This window comes from Zalophus californianus, chromosome X, assembly GCF_009762305.2.
Source record: "Zalophus californianus isolate mZalCal1 chromosome X, mZalCal1.pri.v2, whole genome shotgun sequence".
NCBI lineage: Eukaryota > Metazoa > Chordata > Mammalia > Carnivora > Otariidae > Zalophus > Zalophus californianus.
In genome coordinates this window covers 17,123,992-17,135,447 of record NC_045612.1, presented here as the reverse complement: position 1 = coordinate 17,135,447, position 11,456 = coordinate 17,123,992, and the positions used below count along the sequence as shown (strand labels likewise).

Sequence of the window (11,456 nt, the reverse complement as noted above, 5' to 3'; positions counted from 1 at the left end):
TATATTCCTACCTCGGTGTTCTATACTTCAGAAGATGGCATCGCCATCCATGCAGTTATTTGGGCCCCAAACAAGGCATCAATCTGATTTCTCCACTTTTCTTTACCCTCAGCCCCCTTTCAAATGTTTTCAAGTCTATCTCCAAAATATAGTTCAAATATGTCCCTTTCTCTCTATATTTGCTACATTCATTTGCTACCATATTAATCCAGGTCACTCCAGCCTCTCACCCAGGCTACTGCATTAACCTCCTAACTCGTCTTTCAGTTTCCCCTGTTGCCCTTCTACAGTCCTTTCTTTACACAGTAGCCAAAGATCTACAATAATCATACTTAATGTGGCACCTGGGTGGCTCAGACTGTTGAGCATCTGACTCTTGATTTCAGTTCAGGTCATGATCTCAGGGTCGTGAGATCCGGCCCTGTGTTGGGCTCTGTGCTCAGTAGGGAGTCTACTCGGGATTCTCTCCGCCTCTCCCTTTGCCGCCCTGCCCCCACTCGCTCGCTCTCTCTCAAAAATAAATAAATCTTTAAAAAAGAGAATCATACTTTATGATAAAAGAATACAAGCATTTACTTGAAAACTCAGAAAAAAGAAGATGAGGATGCCTGTCATTACTGCTTGCATTTGACACTGTGATCGAAGACCCAGCAAACACAATAGTATATGAAAAAGAAATAAGATATATAAGGATTGGAAAGAAAGAGAAAATGATCATACTTGCAGATGATATAGTTGCCGACATATAAAATACAATAGGATTTACAAGTCATTAAAACTGAGAGTATTCAACAAGGGTGCTGGATATAGTAATATGAAAAATCAGTATCATTTCAATATACCAGAAACAACCAATCAGGATATGTAATTTTTAAAAAAGGAATGATACTAATCAAAATATATATTCTTAGCAAGGATCTAGAAATACATATACACAAACTTTGTGTAAGACCTTTATGAAACATTTTGGAAGTCATAAAAGATGACCTTGTACTTCCAGTTGCAGGACAAGATGATGTAGAAGCGCTTTTCCCTATTTGTCCCACTAAGTATAGGTAAAAACTTCATGTTACGTAGAAAACAAACATCAGAAGACTCTGATAGGTGGAGAGAAGACTCAGACTGCCCAAGGACCTTGGGAACTGAGGAGACATGTCAGTAAGTTCCTTCTGTTTTCTTCTGGCCTCATCTATCCCAGACTGGGTGCTGAAGAAACTGGCAACCCCAAAACACCAACAAGGACAGACCAAAAAAGTCCCAACAAAAGCCTCCTCTCTCTAGCCAAAGTACCAGGAAAGGAGCAATGCAGTAGGGCAGAAAACTTTTTTTTTTAGACAGAAAACTTTTAACAATAACTGTTCTCTACTCCAGCTAAATACACAGAGGGGGAAAAAATGTGATCCCACTCTGGCTTATGCCAGCAAAGGCAGAGTGGAGAGCCTGGACTTCACCCTCCCTAGACTGTAAAGAGGTACCTCAACCACCCACCTGGGGTGTTGTCAGAGAGGGGCTGAATGGGCAGCCAGGACTGTAACAAGGTCCCTCCTCACATGGTGAAAGTGGTAACTATGTGGGGAGCCTACACTTCCACCTCCAGCTGGCAGTAATGAGGCTATACCTCTTCTTCCTCCACTGGAGCATTGTCAGAGAAGGCCTGAAAAAACCGAAGATTTCAACAATATATGCCCGATAACAATATATACCCAAAATATCAAAATATCAAAATCATTGTCAAGAACCAGGAAGATTTCAACATGAATGAGAAAAATAATCAGTGGATGCCAAAACAGATGACACAGGTGTTAGAATTACCCAACAAAGATTTTAAAGCAGCCATCATAAAAATGTTTGAGCCAGTAATTACAAATATAAAAACAAAGGGTAAAACACCCTTAGCAAAGAAATAGAAGATATAAAGAAGAACCAAATGGAAATTTCAGAACTGAGAAAGAAAAATAACCAAAATAAAAAACTCAATGATGGGCTAAAAAAAACCCCAAAAACCAGAAACTCAATGGATGGGCTCAATAGCAGAATGGACGAGACAAAAAAAAGTAGTAGTAAACTTGAAGATAAAAAATGGAAATTACTCAGGATGAACAACAGAGCGAAAGTAGACCAAAAAAATATGAACAGAGCCTTAGGAACATATGGGATCGTATCAAAAGATATAGTACTCATGGCATCAGAATCCCAGAAGGAGAAGAGAAAGAAAACAGGGCTGAAAAAGTAGTCAAAGAAATACTGGCTGAAAATTTCTCAATTTGGCAAAAGACATAAACCTACAGATTCAAGAAGGGTAGTGGATCCCAAAGAGGATAAACCCAAAGAAATCCAGGCTGAGCTACACAGTCAAATTTCTGAAAACTAAAAACAAAGAAAAAATCCTGAAAGAGTTGCAGAGAAATGATACCTTTACCTATCAAGGAAAAACAATTCCAATGACAGTGGGTTTCTCATCAGAACCTGTGGAGGTCACAAGAAAGTGGCATAATGTTTTTCAAGTGATGAAAGAAAAGAAGCACCAACACAGACTTCTCTGTCCAGCAAAAGTATCCTTTAGAAATGAAAGGGAAATCAAGACATTCTCAGATGAAGGAAAATTAAAAGAATTTGTCACTAGTACACCAACACTTAAAGAATGGCTAAAGGAAGTTCTCCAAAAATAAAGAAAGGCTAAAAAAAAAAAAAAAAAAAAAAAAGGCTCTTAGAACATCAGGAAGTAAAGAGAAGCAAAGAGCAAAAAATAAGGGTAAATACATTAGGCTTTCCTTCTTCTCTTGAGTTTTCTAAATTGTTTGCTGGTTGAATAAAAAAATAAACATTGTCTAATATGTTTATCAATATATGTGGAGGAAATATTTTTAAAAGATTTTATTTATTTATAAATAAATAGAGAGCATGAGCAGGGGCAGGGGCAGAGGGAGAGGGAGAAGCAGACTCCCCGCTGAGCACAGAGCCTGACTCGGAGCTCAATCCCAGGACCCTGAGATCATGACCTGAGCTGAAGTCAGACTCTTAACCAACTGAGCCACCCAGGTGCACCTGTAGAGGAAATATTAAGACAATTATAAACTGGGGAGGAGGTAAAGGGACATAAAGGAAGGCAAAGTTTTCACATTTTGCTCTACTAGCTGATGCTATAATAACATCAGTTAGTATAATATCTTCGTATAGTATAGTATCTCTCTACCAGGAGATACTGTATAGTATCGCTATACAATGAGATACTCTTGGAAACCTATAGATAAAATGAAATTCTAAAAAACGCTCAAGTAACCCACAGGAAGATTAAAAAAATAAAAACAGAAAACAAAAGATAGAACAAACAGAAAACATCAAAAATGGAGATGTCCAAAATGTCACTCAACAGGTGAATGGTTCAAAAAACTGTGCTACGTCCATACCATGGACTCATGTTCAGCCATAAAAAGAAAACTATTGATACACATAACAACTTGGATGAATATCTAGGGAATTATGATGAATAAAAAAAAGACACTCTCAAAAGGTCACATACTGTATGATTCCATTTATTTTTTATTTTTTTAAAAAAGATTTTATTTATTTATTTGACAGAGAGCGAGAGCACAAGCAGGGAGACCAGCAGAGGGAGAGGGACAAGGACCCTGGGATCATGACCTGAGCTGAAAGCAAATGTTTAACCAACTGAGCCACCCAGGCACCCCTGCATGATTCCATTTATAAAACATTCTTAAAATGACAAAGTTGTAGAGATGAACAAATTAGTGGTTTCTGCGGGTTAGAGACAGGGTGGGTGTAACTATAAAGGGGTAGCATGAGGGATATCTTTGTGGTGATAGTCTAGTTCTGTATCTTGATTGCAATGGTGTCTATACAAATGTACACATGATAAAAAGGCTTAGAACTATACACAAACATTGTGCCAGTGTCAAATCCCTGGTTTTGACACTGTACTCTAGTTATATAAGACGTAATTGCTGATATAAAGTTTCAGTTAGGCAAGACAAATAAGTTCTAGAAGTCTGCAGTACAACATTGTGCCTATAGTCAATAATTTAGCATTTTACACTTAAAAATTTGTTAAGGGGTAGCTCTCATGTGAAGTTTCTTGCCATAAAACAACAAACAACAACCACAAAAAGGGGCAGGATGAAACTTTGAGAGGTAATGGATATACTTATCACCTGATTGTGGTGGTAGTTCCACAGGTATATGCATATCTTCAAACTCATCAAATTGTACACATTAACTATGTCCAGCTCTCCGTATATCAATTGTTCCTCAATAAAGTTGTGTAAAAAAAACCAAAATGTAACCACTATGAGAAAATGGGTGAACAGTACAGGGGATGTCTCTGTACTACATTTCCATCTTCCCGTGAATCCATAATTACACTGAAATAAAAGCTTTCCAAAAAGGTAATCTCAAAAAGCAGAGATATACAGTGATCATGTATGAGAAGACTCAACATCAAGATGTCAATTCTCTTCAAATTGATCTATAAATTTAATTCAGGTTCAATCAAAATTGCAACAGGATTTTTAATGGATCTTAACAAGCTGATCCTAAAGTTTATGCTGAAGAGTAAGGCACCAAGAATAGACAAAACAATTTTGAAGAAGAGCAATGGAGGGCAGATTATCAAGACTTATCACGTTATAGCAATTAAAACAGTGTGATATTGGCAGATGGATAAATAGATCAGTGGAATAGAAAAAGAGCCTAAAAATAACTCCTATAGATCTGTGGGAAGTAGGCATACGACAGACATTGATTATAAAACATGGAAGAGGGGTGCCTGGGTGGCTAAGTCTGTTAAGCATGTGCTTTCAGCTCAGGTCATGATCCCAGGGTCCTGGGATCGAGCCTGGCATCGGGCTCCCTGCTCAGCGGGGAGTTTGCTTCTCCCTCTCTCTCTGCCCCTCCCCACCCCTGCTCATTGTGTGCTCTCTCTCTCAAAAAAAAAATAAACTCTTTAAAAAATATATAAATCATGAAAGATATGATATAGACTATTCAATAAATACTAAAATTACCCATGTGAGAAAAGATAAAATTAGATAATGTCTTCAAATCCCACCTAGGAATTAATTCAAAATGAATTAAAGATCTAAATGTTATTTTTTTTAGTTTATTTATTTAAGTAACCTCTACACTCAATGTGGGGCTTGAACTCATGACCCCGAGATCAACAAAATTTTATAACATTTTGATGCAAATATAGAATACCTTTATGATCTTGGAGTAAGGAAGAATTTATTAATCACACATGCATACATACTCACAAATTTTAATAGAAAAGACTGATAAATGTGACTGCTTTAAATATTAAAATGTCTATGGAAAAAAAATGACACTATAAAGTTAAAAACAAGCCATACAGTGGGAGAAGACATTTGCCACACACAAAATTGAAAAAGAAACCGTATCCAAAAGATACACAATAAATACATTTTGAAAAGGCAACCAACCCAAAAGAAAAATGAGCAAAGAATACCAACAGGAAACAAACAGAAGGAACTAGAATGATCTACAAATGTATGAAAAGATGCTCAACCTCACTAGTATTCAAGGAAATACTTGTCAGACTGGCAAAAATTAAAACTCAAAAGTTACCAGTGGTATGGTGTCATGGGAACACGTAGACCACTGGTAGGACTATTAGTAAAAAAATTGGAAACAACCTAAATATCCATCAACTGGGGAATGAGTAAATTAAGTGTGTCATGGTTGTACTAGGAGGTTGCTGTTCAGCAGTGAGATGACCTACATGGACAGATCTCAGGAAATAATGCTGAGAATGGGTTGACAGGAAGTGGGAGATAAAGGGAACTTCAACTTTTCCTTAAGTATTTTACTCTTTTTATTAAAAAAAAAATTGGAAGACAGGGGCGCCTGGGTGGCTCAGTCGGTTAAGCGCCCGACTCTTGGTTTCCGCTCAGGGCATGATCTCAGGGCCAGTGGGATCGAGCCCCGCATTAGGCTCCACATTCAGCACAGAGTCTGCTTAAAGATTCTCTCTCTCTCAAATAAATAAATAAATCTTTAAAAAATGGAAAACAAAATAAATATGGTAGTGTATTTCCACTCTGCATGGCAAGAACACAATGCTTGCTATATTCTTCTCTGAACATTCCTATATTTTGAAAGCTCTAAGTGAAAGGTGTGGCATGAGATGCTTCTGATAAATACTCAGTTTAGGGAACCATCATCTTAAGGTACTAGTAACTTTATATGTTAACCTTCCCAGGGACACTTTCATTTTTAAAGAAGGCTGCAGTGTTTAATCCAAAGCTTGAGGCACTGTGGGATTTGCTGTCACTTATGAACTGTGGGTTATGGAGTTTTGAAGACAAAACTTCAAAGGGAGTTATCTTCCTCCCCTGTGCTAGTCTTGCAATTTGGGTAAGTTGCCACGGCTCTGAGCGAACGATAGGCTCCCATTAAGTTGGGCAGCTCAGAGAGAACAGAACATTTTCCCATTCAATGATGCTTTCATTCTTTATAAATACAACTGCATTTGAAACAACTCCACGTGGAATAAAATTTAGAGCCAGATTTATAGAAACATGGACACCTATGTGCAAACAAACCCCCTCAAATTTTATCAAGCATGGATTCTATCCTGCTCGTCAACCTGGAGTAGACTGAACACAATTTAAATATTTCTTGGTTTGTCTGTGGAGTATCAAGTGTTGTCCAGAACTCAGAGACTCCTACTCCCTTCACCCCAATCAACTCTGCCAGTTGTTTAAACGGCTCGAATCTTTCTGCAACCACGGCTTTTAAGTGAGAGTCTTTTTATTGCTTTGGGCATGTTCCTTCTCCTAGCCAGTGCTCAGAATTTTAACTATCTAACTATTCAATTTCTCTCTGTCTCTTTACATGGGGGAGAAACTGGATTTCTGTTCCACACAGCTTGGCAAAAGCTAGCAGGGAGTGAGAGATTACAGCCAGATGTACATCTGCATGTCAGCAGCAAGAAGGTCTGGGATGGTGCTTTTTCAATCAGAAGGGAGTCATTTTCCCCCTCTCGAAGGAGAGGGCCTCCTCCCTCCCATCAGATATTTGGCGGCTAGATGCTCACTGATTAATTACTGAGGTCGCATCTACACACAACTGGCTTTCTTAACAACAATCCTAGCAGGTTTCCAGTTCATTCCTGAATGTGCTTCTTATTTTTAAAAGAACTACCCTCCTTTTCCCAAAGCATAGAAATAAAGCATAATTTTTAAAAAGATTTTATGTATTTATTTGAGAGAGAGAGCACGCGAGGGGGTAGGGGAGAGGGAGAAGCAGACTCCTTGCTGAGTGGGGAACCCGACACAGGGCTCGATCCCAGGACTCCGGGATCATGACCTGAGCCGCAGGCAGATGCTTCATGGACTGAGCCACCTAGACGCCCCTAAAGCATAATTTTAAAACAAAGGATTCCACCACAATTTCTAATAATAGAAAATCAAGCACCAGTGGGGGAGTGTTTTCAGGGAAAAGGAAACATTTTGAGTACCCTTCCAATCAGAACACCAAGCCAATCAGTTATTCTATTTGCACATCACATGATGTATCATTCCTAATATTTTCTGGTCAAGTCCAGAAAAGTAAGGCAACATAGGCATCTTTCTCTGTACCCCAACGGCTCTCCATATGCCTAAGAGAGAGAGCATATCAAGTTCATTACTAGTAAGCTCCTTTTTCTAGTTTGACTCATTACCGAGAATTTCCATCTGTTTTCCAAGACATCTGAGGTCCCCAATACAATCACTCCATTAAACCTAACCTGGAAACTGCCTCTGGGATCACTTTCTCATTTCTAAGGAGCTCAACATGCAATGCAGCCAGTGCTAGAAGTAGTTGATTGCAAGAGGTATAATTATGGGTTCTCCAAGACAAGCTAAATTTGCAAGAATGGGTTGACAGTCACCACTTTAATTAAGATCACATCTCTGTATCAGGGAAAATACTGGAACCTCACAAATGAGCAGTAGCTCTGTGATATCAATGACAATCTGCTATGCAAAATTTGGGGGCAATCCAAATGAAAATGTGTGTATTACAGCTCTGAAAAGCTGCACCTACCCATCTCGCCTCCCCAGGTTCATCTCTCTCCTCTCCCAGATAGCACACATCTCCAATTCTCAACTGCGATACAACTGACAGATGATATTCACGTGTGTCACATACTCCCATGGGTGTACTTGGGGACTACACAATTCTTGGCACGCCAGCTATTAATCGGGCCCTTTTCTCTAACTCCCATTAAAACATACTGAAACACAAGCAGGCACAAGTGACGCTGTTACTAGAAGGATAACCTTGAATCCATTCCAACTTATAACTACAGTAAATCAGTCAGCAATGTTGGTACAGTCACTCCTATCAGTAACAAGTTATTTACATTAACACTTTACAGCCAATCATGACACCTCAGCTGTGGCTAACAATGGTTCCTGTTGTCATGTCAGTGACCTGCCATGCTCTCTCACGCCTCCGCACATGCTCTTCCCTCTACTCCAAAAGGTCTAAAACCCCACCTAATAAGTCCACAAAACAAGTTTGTTGACTGACTGAAGGAATGAATGAATGAAGTGCTTGCAACCTCAGATAAGCCTCCCACTGCGTTTGTAACGTTTGCACATTGGGCGGCAGCCACACTTCGATGAAAAATAACATTCTGTTACGAATAGGAAAGTCAACTGTGATTATGGGCAATTTTCTTAACCAGAAAGCATTGAGTAGTAAGATGCTTTGCAGCTGTACATTTTTATTAAGGACTGTTTAAATAAACATAAAACATGTTTGCCAGGAGAGGGTAAAAAGACGGATGCAAATTTCAGTCCGAAAAATAGGTACATTCATTATTTTTTGCATTTGCCTTAAAATGTGCCCCTAAAACAGCAATTACCCTTGGATGTCATTTGTGACCAGCGACAGGGACCAGAAATAGTGACTTAATTTAGGCAGGAGTTTGCTAGGACATAATATGGCTACTGTGCCTGGAGTCTTTCTTGGTCATAAAAGCAGTAAGGAAGTATGACATAACGTTGTGATGGTAAATCACAGCCCAAGCCATTTTGGTTGGCAGAATTTGAAAGACAAACATTACTTCAGGAGCAGAGAAGACGTGCCTAATTACCTCCGTGCCTGGGCTGGGTTCCCTGCAGCTTGGGTCGTTCCTGGACTCAGGTGTGTCCACACGGCCAGGGGCCACGTGTGCAGGGGCAGTGTGGGGGGGGGGGGAGTGGGGGGGAGAGTAGGCACCTGGGGATGTGAGGACTGGCAGCCCCCCTCTGCAACCTCCTCTCCAGGGAAATCGGGCAGCTGAACCAAAGGAGAAGGCAGCCTCCAGGGGCCCTGTGGAGCCTAGAGGGAGTGAGACTGGGGAGAGAAGAGAGGCTGGTCCCAGCCACTCTGCCTGGGAAGTGGTGGGGAGCTGAGCCCATCGTATTTATAAATCTGCCATTTTTACCTCGGGCCAGCCCAAACCACCTCCTCCTTCCCTCCTGAGGTCTCCCCATCTGGGCACAACCAAGGCCCAAATGGGTTGGGGACTCACCCACCCCAGGGGTGACCACGGTCTTAAGATGGAGCCTTCTTTCCTTGCTTGGTGCATTTTCAGAGCTCAGAAACCTCCATTCCTTTGTAGCTTTTATTTGACACTCACAGCCCCAGGCCCCCCTCCTTTCTTGCTTCTGTTTTCTCTGTCTCGGTCTATCTGTCTCTCTGTCTCTCTCTGTCCCTTTATGGAAATTGGCTGCCCTCTCAAAGTAGAGTAGAATATAGTAGAATCCCAGCAAGGCTTTCCCTGGGGCGTTCATCCCTTTGCCAGAGCTTTTGTTTTTCTCTCTCATTCCTCACATGTATACCCCAAATCCTAGTAATTCTCCACCTTTTTCTTTTTCATTGCAGCAACACACACAGAACATAAAATTGACGTTTTTTAAAAAAGATTTTATTTATTTATTTATTTGAGAGGGAGGGTGAGAGAGAGAGAGGAAGGAAAAGAGAGAGCTGAGAGTAAGGGAAAGAAGAGGGACAAGCAGACTCTGCAGAGCGCGGAGTCCGATGAGCGGCTCGATGCAGGGCTCGATCTCAGGACTCCGAGATCGTGACCTGAGCTGAAATCAAGAGTCGGATGCTTAACTGACTGAGCCATCCAGGCGCCCCGACATTTTTTTTAAAATCCAAAATGTGTTTATTGGGATAGTTTCCCATTCATCTTCATTTTGGGTGCTTTTAGTGCTGCTTCTGTCTGACGGAGCCTCCCTCTGTAAGCCTTGCTTTTCCTCCTGTGGGCTGCAAAGGGCAGGGGCAGCTGGCAAACAACTATGGTTTGTGTGTGGCTAGAGATGATAGTGACTCCGTAGGATTCCGGGCATTTCACGTCCGTGAAGCAGGAGTTGAGTGTCTGCACCAGGTGCTTCTTCTTGTGCTTCCTCTTCTCCTCTTCCAGGGATGGGTGGAGAAGGTCCTTCGTGAGGGGCACATTCTTATGGGGAGGTCGTCACCACCAGAAAGGCCATAAAATTGATGTTAACCATTTTTAAGTGTCCAGTTCAGGGGCATTAAGCACATTCACACCGTTGTGCGCCATCTTTCTCCAGAATTCGTCTTCCCTGACTGAAACTGTACATATTAAACAACTCTCCTTTTGCCCCACCTCAAGCCCCTGGCAACCACCATTCTGTCGCTATGAATGTGACTACTCTAGGTGCCCCACGTAAATGGAATCGTATGGTATTTTTTGTGTGTGTGACAGGCTGATTTCATTTAGCCTAACATCTTCAGGTGTCATCTATCGTGTGTAGCAGGTGTCAGAATTTCCTCCCTTTTTAAGGCTGAATAATACCCCCCTGTATGGACATACTACCTTTTGCTTACATTGCTTCCACCTTCTAAACTTGCCTTTGAATTGTGGAAATATTAGGCATGAACACCCGAAGTGCTGAAGCTCTCCAGTGCCCTATCCTCTGCTCTCCAGAATCCTCGTCTCAGACCACCACAACCCCCAGGTATTACTAGCACGCAGACCAGTTACTAAGTGGTTGGCATACTCTCTTGTGCTTAATCTTCACAACAATGCAGCGAGGTGGGTGTTTCTCCTGTATAACAGAGTCTTCTACCGAGACGCAGAAAAGCTAAGCAACTTGCCGAAGGCCAGTTAATATGCAGCAGAGCTCGCATTTGAAACCCCCAATCAGGCTTGTCTGACTGCAAAGCCTCTACTCAGAAGCACCATTCCCAGTGCCTACGCAAGGCCCAGAGGCCCTTTGCCACCAGTTCCTCCTGTTTGGTTTCAGATTGGGTTGGTTTGTAAGAAAAGTAGAGCTGACTCTATGCACTGACAGACCATTGACCACATGTGCCTGGAAGGGCCCTTTCGATCCTGAAATCCTGGCCACCACCCTCTTGCACGCACATGCGTGCACACGTACACACACACACACACACACACACAAAGAGTTCTGAAA

The 11,456-nt window shown here is 41.2% G+C and overlaps 1 pseudogene; it reads right to left on the bottom strand.

Moving 5' to 3' along the window:
- Positions 1 to 9,940: 9,940 nt before the first annotated feature.
- On the bottom strand, positions 9,941 to 10,486 carry LOC113930523 (annotated as a pseudogene).
- Between the last annotated feature and the right edge of the window lie 970 nt (positions 10,487 to 11,456).